Source organism: Ischnura elegans, chromosome 13, assembly GCF_921293095.1.
Source record: "Ischnura elegans chromosome 13, ioIscEleg1.1, whole genome shotgun sequence".
Lineage (NCBI taxonomy): Eukaryota > Metazoa > Arthropoda > Insecta > Odonata > Coenagrionidae > Ischnura > Ischnura elegans.
The window spans coordinates 814,532-829,424 of NC_060258.1; the positions used below are offsets into that span (position 1 = coordinate 814,532).

At 37.4% G+C, this 14,893-nt stretch overlaps 1 long non-coding RNA gene across 3 annotated transcripts; it reads left to right on the forward strand.

Moving 5' to 3' along the window:
* Positions 1 to 1,531: 1,531 nt before the first annotated feature.
* LOC124170308 lies at positions 1,532 to 4,212 on the forward strand. Of its 3 annotated transcripts, none has more exons than XR_006867427.1 (3): positions 1,532 to 2,115; positions 2,796 to 2,940; positions 4,154 to 4,212. It is a non-coding gene; the product is annotated as an uncharacterized LOC124170308 (long non-coding RNA). The 3 variants fall into 3 exon arrangements; XR_006867425.1 differs by lacking the exon at positions 4,154 to 4,212 and adding an exon at positions 3,860 to 4,000 and having other exon boundaries at positions 1,751 to 2,115; XR_006867426.1 differs by lacking the exon at positions 4,154 to 4,212 and adding an exon at positions 3,860 to 4,000 and having other exon boundaries at positions 1,751 to 2,111.
* Positions 4,213 to 14,893: the final 10,681 nt, after the last annotated feature.

A 14,893-nucleotide genomic window follows, 5' to 3' on the forward strand; every position in this document is an offset into this window, starting at 1 on the left:
GTTGATGGATTGGTCAGAATGTCCTTGAACTCATGTGTACGATTCACTTCCAGACTGATCTTCAATATTCCCTACAGATATTTGAATCGCAACGATTCTCTTCTCTTCATATATTTCTCAACTTCTTACTTTCTTCCTCAACTCGCTACTGATATGCATGCAAAAAATCTACAAACGAAATCGCATTATGGTAGAATCTTCTCTAGTTGCATTGGAGGTATAGAGAGCTGGAGAGAATTAGAAATTCTTGCAAAAGGACAAAATTTTCAGAAGTAACGCTAATTGCCGTTCGAAAGGCAGGGACTCAACCGCCAACCGTATCCTGATTCGTATCTTCCAGGAACTTGCAGTAATGCTTCTTCTCCGACCTAAGTACGGATTCCATGGGTAGGATTTACAGTAGATTATTACAGTCCACCCAATTCCTCCGCCCTCTCAAAAAAAGACAGGATTTTTCCCCAGGACGCAGCGTGCAGTCACCCGCCCCAAACACCGACGGGGTCAGGCGGCACTAATGCTGGACACACGGCAAAGGGGCTAGGACAAATGACAGTGCCGTCAGGCCAGAAAAATGAAAGTTATTCGTAAACCTGATGAGGTGATATTGAAAATAATGTCTCTAAGAGCTCTGAATCTTGGACGACGGAAAACAATTCTTGGGATACGTGACGATTTTCCGGTGTGGGTAATACAATAATCATTGAACAATAAATAAAACAAAATTAAAATATCATAATTAAATGAATTTACGCAAATCAAGGATTGAAAAGGTTTTATTTCCCTTTGCTGCCCAAAACATATCGAATGATTGTGCACAATAAGTCGCTATGCCTAGGTTTTCGAATACAGATAGGAGCCCTTGGGACGAAACTGGCATTGAACCGGGTACTTCCAGATTCAAAATGAAGCAAATCATCTACCACACTTGCCTCGTGCTGATTATATGATATACATGGCACTGAAGTGCCCACGGGCAAGAAAATAGCGCGAAAGCCAGTTGTGGGTCAAATGACCCCTAGCCGTCCTTCTAGGTATAACACGTCATAAAAATTTTAAACAAAACATTATTGTTGAATTTTCACTAATTTATCAAAGTATAGACCAAAATGAACAAAGTCAAAAAGTTTCAAAATATAAAAAAATATTTTAATAAGAGAAAAATTAATTTGAATTCTGAAAATGGGTCAAATGACCCCTGCCGTCCTTGTAGTGTTAAGAAATCGTTAAAAAAGATCATGTTTCATGTAAAGAAAGGTAATGAGGAACTCCGAAAAGCGATGTGCTGACATATAAACATTAATTCTAAATTGGTGTATTTGAATTTCCCCCCAAAACAAATACTGCCGTACGCAAAGCGCGTACAATATAAATACGTTCACTTGTTGTTTTCTCAACATTTCTGCTGGGAGTGATATGTGGTGGGGAGCCGACTTCTGGTTGTTGATAAGCAAATTGTGCCTTGCTGGAATGATTATTTACTCAGACTGGATAAGTGCAATTGAATTGTTTTACCGTTCATCCTAAATAATTCGTTCAAAAGTGTTTTAATAGTGCTAATGTCCTTCCGTTACCGTATTTCGCTATTTTAGGATAAGTTTATTTATTGTTCTTCAAGTTTGGCTTTGATCTTTCGTATTAGAACGGTAGTTTTGCGAAAAATATCCTCGGTCATTAGTTTATGTAGACGGGACGTTCATTACTATAGTTTTAGTGCACAAACACATGTTACTAATTCCGAGTATTGGTATCTTGTATTTAATTGTGTAACTTGGGCCTCATTACATATTAGCTTATCTCTAACTTAAAATAGCCGAATAGATAACCATGAAAATACATTAAGGTTGTTTCTCACTCGCGCATGTAACCGTGTGTGTCGACAAATGTTCAACTTTGCCTCAAGATAAACACTCATTTCATTACAGGTATTGGCTACTCTTACCGTCAATGCTGTTGGACAATAAGTGTCATAAATAGCTTATGATGCATTTATGAACATGGAGAGAAGCTTTTTGTGCCGGAGTGTGGAAGAGGTGACAAAAACTATAAATGACTATCTATTTAACGATGGGTGACCGTGGACCATAGCCCAAATTCAATATCATAGCGCTGGCGTAGGTATATACTAACTTGGTTTAAAAATTTATGAACATCCGTGAATAGTGAACGCAGTAGACTGAATGCTATATTTCTTAGGCAAGTATGTATGCGTCATGCATTAAGTGGTTGGTTTTTACTGGTTATATGTGATGTATGTATTCCCTATGAAAATCAAAGTAATAGATGGAACTCACATTTCCATGGTGGCATCTCCAAAAAAATCATGTAGTGTTAAAGGAAAGGGATTATTTAAATTATAACATATATCATTTGATTAATATGCAAGTGGTGAGTTCATGTGATTTAATTATATTTTATTTTGAAGCAACTAGGGTCAATTACTTTTTAGAAATTTATATTGTAACCCATTACCTGCTGAATGATATTTTAAGTGTCAATGAGTAGCCTAATGAGCTTCTTACATTGACTTACCTAGCTGGTTTTCCGAAATAGAATATAATTATTATATATCCATGATTATACAAATTGAAACCATGCATATCTACTATGTTCTATAGCAATATATCTCCAAAGCAATAGATCCTCTAATAGCTATGAATAGCCTTAGGAGGCATGTTAGAATAAGATTATTTTGACTCATCTTACCTTGCTTTGATTTTAATGGTTTCTGTTCAATTTTTAATCTGAAGGTTTTGATATTTTGCTTTTCTGTTACTGTTGTATTTTTAATTTTTCAGATTGACTCAACCAGATTCTCCCAGGTTCAAATTTGGGTGAGGCTTCTGGACAACCCCTACTAAATCATAACATTTAAAATACTAATCCAAAGGATGCTGTTCAGTGGTTGTTTGGTTGACGAATTATTTCAATGGAAATACTCTGGTGTGCATTTTTCTCAGAATACCAATCTTTGTATAAATAATAATTCTTAGATTTACTAGGAAGTCTACCATCTGTAAAGGCCTGGTTACATGATACATTAACATGCACTAGTTAATGCTTAAATGATTGAATGCGTGAATGAACATGAAAATGCACGGTATAACCACCAGACTTGTGTGAACGCAGGAACAGAAAATAGAACCTGTTCTAATGTGGTTCATGCATTTGTATATGTTCTGTTCCACCAAAATCGTTCATGATTTCACTCATTAACTATGTGTTTATGTACCGTGTAACCAGGCCTTCAGATTGCAGGATAAACTGCTTGACTCCATGGTGACTTTTTATCACAACAAGCTTGGTATGTACCTTGTTTCACTTAACCCATCTTCCAATCTTTCAAAATCTAAAACTAATCCAAACAGTTAAATCAATTTTTAGGGTTCTCCAACAAACATTGGTTTTTAATACCAACAGTTTTGATGTCCAAGCCAATTTTTCTCTTCAAATGTGCTGAAACATTTTTTTTGGCCCTCTTCATACTGAGCCTCCCAAGGAACACCCACTGTACAATAAGCAGGAGTCTGAATGACAGTCTTTCATGTGTGGTCTAGGTTTATTTACTATAGTTAATAGTAGTGGGTGTAACTCGGTGGAAATGCTTAATCATAGGAGATGAATGAATAAAAACTTTATTAATTCCATATGGTGATTTATAGTGTCTGACCATGGTTTCGTTACAGTGTAACATGCTCAAGGTGAGACCTTTAAAATGGTTAGCTGTAATGAGACCATGGTAGACAAAATTAATCACCATGTGGTAAAAGCAATGTTTATACTCCTTCAACTGCTACTTTTTCTTACTTTTCCTTAGCTTATAGCATTTCTGCTTCATTTTCTATTTGGTTTCCCTACTTAGGTGTAGGTATGTCCACAATGGTATGCAGCGGAGATTACTTTCTGCCAATGGGAATGGAATTACTCATAAATTTGATGATTGCTTGCATTATTTGTCTTTTATGAAAGTGATTAATGAGGATCATAGGTTATCCATCCATAATGGTTGTTAATTATTCAATATTCAATAATAAATCCATTATGGCATACAACATTTTATGTTTCTATGATATGCTGTACTTTCTCAACTTTACATTAATGTGATCCATGAATGTGATGTATACCAACTCCTTACGAAACGTTATTTCTATTGCAGTGCATCAACGATACTGTGTGTTGTACTTTTCTTTGAAAATAAAGACAATTCAATGCCAATATGCATGTTACTGATACTATTTTTTATATAACCTTGACCTTGTATAAGATAAATTTAAATGTTCACCTATAATAGTGACAAAGCTAATGGATTAGAATAGCATTAATTTTATAACAGCATCCTTTAGAAACCAAGGTGAGTCGTAGATTGAACCAATAGGATTAAGCAAGAGGCTATAGAATTTTTTTTAATAGGAGAGTACATTTTTTGTAACAATTATATTGTGTTTCTTCCCCTATTTAATTACAAGAAATTAGAATTGGGCATGAAGTATAAATGCATTGCTTTGAGGATATTCTTGCAGGTCTTATTGGATACTGAATCCCCTATGTAGATCAAATTCTATTTTATCTTTTTCACATCTTAAACCTCCCTCCATTCCTATTCATCTTCCATTTTTTTTTCATTACTGGAATTTTTTTCATCTTGAACTTTGAAAAAGTTAGCATTTCTCTCATTGCTCCTATCTTCCAGCATTAATTTTTGTGCTAGGCATAATTAAAGTTGATTAAAATGCGCAGGGGGATAGAAACATGTATGAGTGTTAGGTTTTTGAAAGTGGATTCAGCACATAAGTAGTAATACTTATGGTACAGAATAACTCTCAATGAAAAACAATAGGCTGGAAAGTTCACACAAATACTAAACTAGAGCTCAGAGCTAATTTCAGGCTAAAATCCCAAGAGGAAATGGCTACATAAGTTGGGCAATTTTGCTGCACATACTATGTAGTTGAAAATACAGGCTGTATAAGCTTTTCCTCTCGGGATATTATGCCAGACTCGCTTTAGAGTCGTCTGCCTCGTCTTGAGAATTGAAACAATGGTGCTTGGTGTGGTAGTTTGATTTGAGGAGGAAGTGAGTGAGCTTGAGTGGGGATTAGAAATTGAGAGGGTCTGAATAATTATGGAAAGTGGATTAGAAGTGGAAATATGTGTTGAAACACTCTTAGTAGATGTGGAAGGAGATTTTGAGGTTGATGGGGTCGGGTCAAAGGAAGAAAGATCACTTGATTTCACAGATTCACTATTTTTTCTTTATCAACCTGGCTTTCTGATTAATTCTGTTGCTGAAATAACCAATGATTCTATTTTATGACATACTCAACTCAGCTACACTTGGGGTCTGCTACGCTAATGTTAGTATCACCTCAATATCGAAAATGATTAGTATATCCTGCAAGTCTTCATGCCCGTGTGTCGCATTCTTCCCTATCAGTGCTATCATACGTTTTTTAATATGATTAAGCTCACTAAATTTAAGGGCTCCACTCCCAGTCTGGGTGCCCTCACGATTGTAACACGCTACTTTAGAGGCAGATTTCAAATCTTGCCAACGCTGAGGGAAAATTTATTGATCACAACAAATGTTATGAGATTCTTAAATGGCAATTTATGGAAACATAGTTTCTCAGCAACATATACGATGCTACATATTTATCTATTTTTGAGTAAGTAGTTATTTTTACGTTTCATTTAAGCTAATCACTCTGTAAAAAATAATTGATTTATAAGAAAACGATCATTTACCGAAAAATATGGATCAGATATGGAAGAATAAGAGGCTTATGTAACGTAAATATAAATAACTAATACGCTTAATGGTTTATTAATAATGAATTAATCATTACTGTCGCAATACGTTTCATTTTATATAGTGTACCTTCAGAATGAATTGCCGAGGCATATATTTCTGCTCAGCGATAACTTCATATTTACGCCTTTGTTTACTTTAATTTACACCGCGCTACTGACGAATTCGTAAACAAATGAAGGAAATTACAACGTTGCCACAACCACGACTCGTAATCCATCTCCAGAGTTTATAATAAGCGAGCAATCGGCGAGCAAACTGAGGTCTGCAGAGCCGTTTTTCGCGGAGGTATAGAACACCCTTAACATCGGACATCACAATTATTTTATCGTTACATTTAGTAAGTTTGGATAGTAATAAAATAGAATATAATAATAAAATGTTTAACTTCTTTTTATAAGTGATTGAACGATCTGCGTCTGTTGAACAGTTGAAAGAGAACAAACGCCGTACTCTTTGGTGGTCAAACTGGGGGTGGGGGGTGGGAAGTGTGTGTGAATGAGACCTTCGCGGAAACTTGTTCTTTAGAGAAAATCTGCAAGGTGAGTGTTTGTGCTGCGCGATTGTTTGGTTTCATAGTTTTTTAGCTTGATTTCAGTGTTTTACCTGCCTGTCAGCTTTTAACTTTCCACCCCCCTCCCCACTATGCCCACCAACGAGTACGGCCTTGGCGAATTTGTTCTCTTTCAATTTAACTTTTTTAATCCTTTTCAATGAAATATAGGAAGACATATTTGACCACGTGCCCACATTGCGCCGATGCTCGCGTGTTTACTCTCAAGCGTACGGCGGATTCGCACGAAAATCGCTGTTATTCGGTTACTTTCAAATACTTACAGCTGCTTTTTTAAATTATGTCTTTATAATACTCTACCTTCTTGTCATCAACATAGGTTTCCGCGCAAATCCTCGTCACTCTTTTGTAACTCAACATTAACGCGATTTTTTCGAAGACATTCCTCTTCACTCACTCCTGTAGCAATCATTAACATCCCTAAAAGGTTGATATCTAGAATATATGATAGTATATGGTCTATATTTATATAGTACAAAGTTCTTTTGTCCAAAATTATAGGCGCCGTAGAGTAAAAAACATCTAAAATACGTCATTTTCTAAAAACATAAAAAGCACGTTTCCGTTAGAAAAAGCGCAACAAGAATGCACAGTATCTACGCTAACAATTTTTTTCATTAAAAGTACGGATGAAGTGAGGTGCACCATATTTGAAAATAACTCTGATAGTAAAAGATGATTTCCAAAAATTCCAAAAACTTATTTGTATTTTCATTTTTCCGGATCCGCACCACTGCGCGGCGTTCTCTCGCACCATATGGATTTCCCGTCGTGTTTTGCATTCCTCTCCCTTCTACTCCCTGTTGAGCCCCACCTACCGCGTCGTTACCCTGTGTAAATTCCCTACCCTTCCTTTACCACCGACACTCGCAAATCCTTCAATGGGACACCGAAACTCTCTAACCCATTCATGCTCTCTCCATTTTTTTCTTTTCCAAATTTATTATGTTTTTGCGTGCCCTTTCTCAACCTCGCCCTCTTTTATGAGCTCTCCGCCCTCCCCTATTCAGAAATATCAATATTTTGTCCAGAGACCTGTACACTAGGGCGGATTGCAAAAATCTATTTTTTTCAAATCCATCTGGCCCTATGAAAAAAAGTTATGGGAATGATCAAAAATAAGGCCTGAAACATTTGAGACCTCTACGTGAACCCTTGACCCTCGCTCGATTGCAATTTAAGGGGGGAGGGTCAAAATTCGATAATTATATTTTATGGTCATTCCCTATAGAAATTGCCGAGTTACTGCCCTTTTAGAGCAAAAACTTCGTGCACTTTGACGTATCTGCCACCGTTCAGCCACAAAATGCTTAATTTGAGTCCGCGCCCGCGAAGAAAACATTTCATCGCCCACGCAACGTCGCGGGTGCAAGAGCAGCAAGCCGATCCCGTCCCCTCCCCGCTCACTTCTCCCTCTCCATTGGCTCCAATATAGCAAAAGTTTTGCCGCGTGTGCTGCTAGAAGGGCGTTCATCTTTGATAATATGAATCAGAAGATGGTAGAAGGTAAAAATCGATGCGTAGTGAGACTTGTCCCTTATTTGGCGCCTCTTCGGCGTTAAACACATCGATGTTACCAACTTTTAGAGAAGTGATGAAATATTTTTAGATCCGAGAACGTAGGAAAGGAGCCTGCAGCCTATGAAGAGGCATCTCGAGTGGCTATAAAGGTGTGCGAAATATGGTGACGCGTTTCTCTTCCATTATGAATGTAACTTAATGGATTTAGCGGTACCACGGGAAATACTATAACTTACGGATAATTAGAATAGGCCAAAAGTAGGGTTTTTTCGAAGTATAAAACTCAATAATTTTAAAGGAACATTTTAAACTATGCCATATTTTTGCGTGCAAGTGCAAAGAGGAGCATAAGTTTCCCCGATTGAAGAAGTTTTTTGAGAGACAAGCTGACGAAAAGAAAGATGCTGGCTGATGGGTTGAATCCTAAAGAAACTCGACAACTGAGGAAAAAAAGGGAATCATCGGAGAGCGATGAGTCAACATCGTCAATTCTTGTACGGGAAAATAGTATCAAAAATTTTATTCATCAATTCGTCCGAAGAAAATTAAACTGGCGAGAAATTAGCCGATTTGTATCTCTACTTTCCTCATAAAATAAACGTTATGGACTATAAACTCATATTGGAACTTCTTCGCGGAAAATACGTCTGCTAACTGTGATAGAGGTATATGCAAGAACCAAGCAACAGCAATGATCGTTCCCGAAACTTAAGCTGACGAAAAAGTCATAACTTCGTAAGATATATCAAAGCTAGTGTACCAGAATCACTTACGTAGATAGAAAAAGATGCAAATTACTGTGAATAAGAAAAGAGAGGGGTTATCAAAGGGCTCCATTTTATTGGAATGTAAGACTATACTTTTGTCTGATGAATAAAGGCAAGAGGACTTATCAATACAAGTATAGAGGGGAAAGTGTGGTGTTAGTTGAAGATATAGGGTCCCCCTTTTGATGGTTTGCCTCTCCCGTCGGAGGGTTAGCAAAAGTTATAAAATCTGCGATTATCGATTCCTTTTCGAGTGAAAAGTAGATATAAACAATTAAAAAGCATTTGATTATGATGGTACCAAGCGAATATCGCCCCAAAATGAGGCATCATCCCTTTGCTATAAGCATTATTCCAAAATCCCTCGCAGTGTGGGTAAACTCTTCTCGGGATTCCCACCGGGTTAATTTTTCCATAATGGCCAACGTTTCAAGCTCCGACTCGGGGCTCATCCTAAGGGATAAATTTTGTTGAACCCCGAAAACAGTTTACTCACATCAATGTTTTCTTCGCGGGCGCGGACTCAAATGAAGAATTTTGTGGCTAAAAGGTGGTAGATACGTCAAAATGCACGAAATATTTGTCCTAAAAGGGCAGTAACTCGGCAAACTCTATTGGGAATGAATAAAAATATTATATTTTTCGAAGTTTGACCCTTTCTCCTAAATTGCATTTCAGCGAGGGTCAGGGGTTCACGTAGAGATCTCAAAATTTTTTAGTCTTATTTTCGATCGGTCCCAAAAAATTTTTTCATTGGGTCAGATGGATTTGAAAAAAACGATTTTTGCGATCTGCCATGCTGTACACGGATTTTATTTCATTCCATTTATTTAATGGTGCTCATTAAGTTTCACAATGTAGCTCAGTATCAACTCTTCCGAGAAAATGCCATTGGCGATATTAAATATCAATTTTGCCTATGTTCCAGTACCACTCTGCGAAAGGCTGCAGTTCTTCGTCAAAGGAATCATTGTTTCGCATAGTATTACCATGCTGTATATAAAAACCACTCCAACCTCCATTCGATATTCGAGGACATCTCCCATCGCAATTTCGTCATAATCCGTGGTGGTCGAGTAAATATTTTTGTGACGCTATTGACTTGATAGCCTATTCGTTTAGTTTATGAATATATATTTATAGCGCCCAAGGCCCCCTGAAAATTCCCTCCCTCTTCTGCCTGGCTTTCAGACTTCGATCTTTGAAGAACACTAGACCGTTTCAACACTTGTTCAAAGCTGCATGTTGTAAAACTGTTTAAGTGATAATGGGGAGAGCCAAGCGTAAGAGAAGATCGATGGATTTGTTAAGGACGCAGCTCGCCAAGCGTGAAAGAACCCCTCTTATAGGACCCTGCCACAAGGTCCCGATTCCGCATGCTGATAGGAGAGAGGCTATTAGACTATTCTCTCGCTCCGAGGCGAAGATCGTCTTCCCTCAGCCGGAGGCGATGAAGACGGACGGAGAGTTTGGAAGTGAGAAGGGAGTGAAGGAAGGGAAAGAAGAGAGGGAACTAGAACGACCTTGAACGATGGAACTCTCGCCTCTTGCTCGCAACTCCGGGGCCATCTATTGACTTCTTGAAAATTAAAACAGTCAATACGATTCCCTACCATGCCGTAAGCCCTCTAGAATATAATTACTCTATAGTTTAGAACTCACTTAATCAGTCGTATATTATAAACTTGATATTTTCATAATATTACATAGAAGCGCCACATGAACCAACATCGATCAGACAAACTAACATTAATTAACCATGCAATTAGAATTTATACCACTTAGAATTCATTATTCTTGAGACTAAATGCCATAACCTTTTATCAAAAGTGTTGAGATGCTTGGCTTCCATTTAAAGTCGAACACCTTTCTGCCATTCGCTCCATCTACCAGTAAAAATAGCAGTTAAAGATAAAAGAATTATTTATTCGATACTTGAAAATAAAGTAAAGTTATTGAACATTGAGAAACTAGGTCACAGACCAAGATGAATATTATTGTATTATTTTCACATTATGAGGCAATTCTTTCATTTCAAGCATGCAGCTATCGTAGTAATAATAGTTATTAACCTTAGTAGCTAATGAACACTAATTAAGTAGAATCCTTAGACTGTTTTTTTAAATGATAGAAAACGTGAATTTATTGAGACAACGTCTTTTCACAATCAATGCAAGAATAAGGCTTCTTTCCTATGAACAAGCATGTGTAAGACAAGGTTTCGTTTGGTAGTATAAGACTTTTCACATTCACCGCAGGAATAAGGTTTCTCCTTCGTATGAGTCTGAATGTGATAGTTTAGGTGACTCTTTACAGAGAAAGACTTTTCACATTCACCGCAGGAATAAGGTTTCTCCTTTGTATGAATCCTCATGTGACAGACAAGGTTGCTCCTGGCAGAGAAAGACTTTTCACATTCGTTACATGAAAAAGGTTTCTCCTTCGTATGAGTCCGAATGTGATAGATAAGGTGACTCTTTTGAGAGAAAGACTTTTCACATTCACCGCAGGCATAAGGCTTCTCCTTCGTATGAGTCCGAATATGACGGACAAGGCAGCTCTTATAAGGGAATGACCATTCACATTCACTGCATGAATAAGGTTTCTTTGTTGAGCGTGGACTATCTGTGCACGATTTCCCATCTGCAATGGAGCTTCTCCTCACTTCCCTCACATTTTTCTTCTCCGTTGTTCCACCAAAGTTTTCCTTAATAACCTCATTTCCTTTTTGTATCACCCCTTGCCTTTTACATATTAGCTTATTCAAACTCTTGGAGGAGGTGGGCTGATAAGAACTATCAGTTTCTCCTCTTGAGACAAGGGTCTTGAGGGCCAAATGTTTTCCGATTGACACATTTGCATCTATATCCAAACTGCCAGAACCAAAATGAATCTTGAGGTGCTCGATGAGGTCATGTTTGGCATTGAATGCATCCCCACAATTGAAGCAATGATAAGAATAGTCCTTTGATTTGACACGCTTCCCTGGATTTTTGGTCATGCTAGTATTTATCTCTTCTTTTTCTTGCATGACTGCCTTGGGGCCACTCTTTCTACTGTTAGTGACTTTAAAAGACTTTATGGTGTTTGGATTATCACAACCACTAGTTTCCCCTGCAACAGTCATTGTTGCTCTATCTTTTCTGACTTTAGACACATGCCTAGATATCGAATGAAACTGTCCATCATCAGGAATTAAGCACGAAGTTATTTTATCAGCAAGATGGGTACCACATTTTTCAATGACTTCATCCATCACCTTCCTTTCCTTCATTGAATTTGATGCTGTAATTTTTGGTTCAAGGAGAACAAGCAAAGCTGAGGCTCTTTCAGAAGCTGGGATATCTAGAAAAGAATTTCAGATTTTAAATAAGTAAAGTCAGACATATTATCTATGATTCATCGACCTAATTCAAAACAACCACTAGACAGATATCAAAGTTGCAACCTCAACCTATCTTTTGGTTCAATACTGTACACATAACTAATGTTGATATTAATTTTTTACAGTGGTTTCCAAATATTTCTTCACAAATTGAGTGGCACTGCCGCTCAGAACAATTCAGTAAGGTATTACATACTAAACTGAAATATCCACTCCAGAAAGAACCCCAGAGCACAATTACACGCAAAATGGCACTAGAGCATCCTAATGAAAAAATATACCTAGCAGCTATAAGTAAAATTACATCCAAATTACTCAAACTCTTCATATCCACCCTCAATGAAGGTGATGACCTACACTTCAATGTACCACCATTAAAATTTTGATGAAACTTTAGCCTTGAAATCTTAGCTAACAAGAATGAGTAGGCATGGGCTGGTTGCTTACTGTCATTACTCTGCAGAACTAGAACTTCTGCACACAAGGCTTTGAAATTGAGTTTAGCATATTTTTTGCCAAAACAGTTTTTTCCATGCTTCACTTCTTCCATGAATGTGTTTGACCTAATTAAGCACAGTTTCCATGAGCACAACAAAGTGAATTGGATGGGGAGTATATCAAAGCAAAATTTTCCATTTACTTCCACACCGAACCAAACCTATTGTCCTCATTTCAACAACTTCCATGTTAACTTAGTCTATTGAAGCCACACAATTGACAAGGGGGCTGGAATCCCATGCTCAGTATTCTTCACAAGTGATTTTTTGGTAATTATTTTCTATTAACCAATCTTAAAGGCAAAATTGCTGGGTAGAGTATGGGGGAATTCCCATATGAATGCACATTACTCCAAATATAGCTTTATAACATTGAAACATGAAGAAAATTTTACCTAACATTTGCCCACCTGATTAAATTAACTAGCAGAACTATTAACAAAAACTTAAGAAAGTATAGAAGCATGAAAATTTTAGAAACTACATCCTTCCAAGTGGAATGTCTTAAAACCTTTTCTCAGAATTCAACCAAATTTTTTTGTGCTATAGTCCATTGTGAGTTATCCTCTAATGAGCCCCCATATGGGAGAAGCTGTGACTCCTCGGGATGATAATGTGGTGGCTTTCCCTTGCCTTCCACATCGCAGTACTACAGCCGTTTAAGTAAATGTTACCATGCCCGTAGTGAAATGTGTGTCGCTGTACCGACCAGTATGGTCTCAACCTTCGCACATGTGAAGAAGAGCTGCTGCCCTCTCCCCCGGGTGATGAGAGGCATAATTGTTGGCAGCCCCCAGTCGCCTAGTCACGGTATCTTCACAGGTTTTGGTATCTTTTAAATGGTCTACCTTACCCAAGGGTAGCCCAATACCCCCTCAGAACACTGCCTCTTTTTGTCCACGACTGCTTATTTGACGAGAGGACTCACTTATCTCGCAGCTTACCTCTATATCTAAAGGTCGACCCACCATCCGCAACCCAGTGGAAGCACTCGGTGGCTTTATGCTCAGCCGCGAGCCCCATATGGGGTTACATTTATAACCAATATTATTAACCTCAAATCCAGTTAAAAATTTGCAGGTCAAATATATTCATGTATAAGAGCCACTCTGCAAAGGGTGAGCATTAATCTAGTGATTAAGGTGTCCAGTTTTCACCCAGAGGACCTCTTGTCGAGCCATGCATAAAAATAAAATTTTCAGCAATATTTATGGAAATATTGATGCATAACAGGTTTCTTTGAAATAGAAAGTAGAATGAAAGTACGAAAAAATTTCATGCCAGAATCGCAAAATTTGGTTGAATTCTGAGATCCAGTTTTCGCACATTTGCCTAGTCAGATTTATTTACAAGTCTTTTCTGTGAAGAGTCATTTTCAAGCCCTTAAGAGCACTCACCCACTGCCTCTGTCATAGACTCCATGGCCATTGTCTGATTCTGAATCAGCTCTCCATTCTCCGCAGTAGTAGGCTGAAAGTAATCGTCAAAATATGAATGGACTAGGAATTGGACTATCATTGCAGGTGATTAAATACAACTAATTTTTAAACCATATAAACACACATATTAGCTTATATTTACCATGTGAACAAGAAGTAATATAATGATATTTATGATAAAATATGTATTCTCAGTTATTGACAGCAAATGTAAGGAAATCTGATTTTCCATCCTTTGAAAACAACATAAATCATTACCAGCAAATTGAGTCTGTCGTCTACACCCATTACATTCCATAGAATATATTCCTTCTCGACCTTCATACTAAAAATTGTATTTATTTATTAATGCATGTATTTATCCTGTGAATTGAGCACTCTCAGAAATCACATTAGATATCATGACACACATAGTCACTGACAAAACACATTTTCAACATATCGATACCATTTCATGATTTTTAAAAATAAAGACGTAAAATACATAACAGAAGTTTTTCAAAATTATTCATATAAATTTCGGCTAGGACGGGGGACAAAGGTGACTCCATAGCAAGGCTATCTAATTGTTTGTATTGCTTGCCACTGAAGAAAAACCTCTTTTGATTTGTGCGCAATTTCAGGAGTTAACAAAGTTCTCTTATCACTGGATATGGTGTATCTGACTGGATGTGGGTGATTTCCGGTAAATGTGCTTCTTCTGTTCTTGGAGCACTTGAGTTTTTATTTATTCATCTCCCACAATAAAGGATTTCTACCAAATTTCAGCCGCTTCTATTTATTAAATTAATATTTAACTTGATGTAATTCAATACCAACATCAGACATGATTTGTAGGTCCCAGGATTTTACTTACAAGGAGAGGTCGCCAAAGTGATGTTCAGGATCTGGATGCGGATGTTAT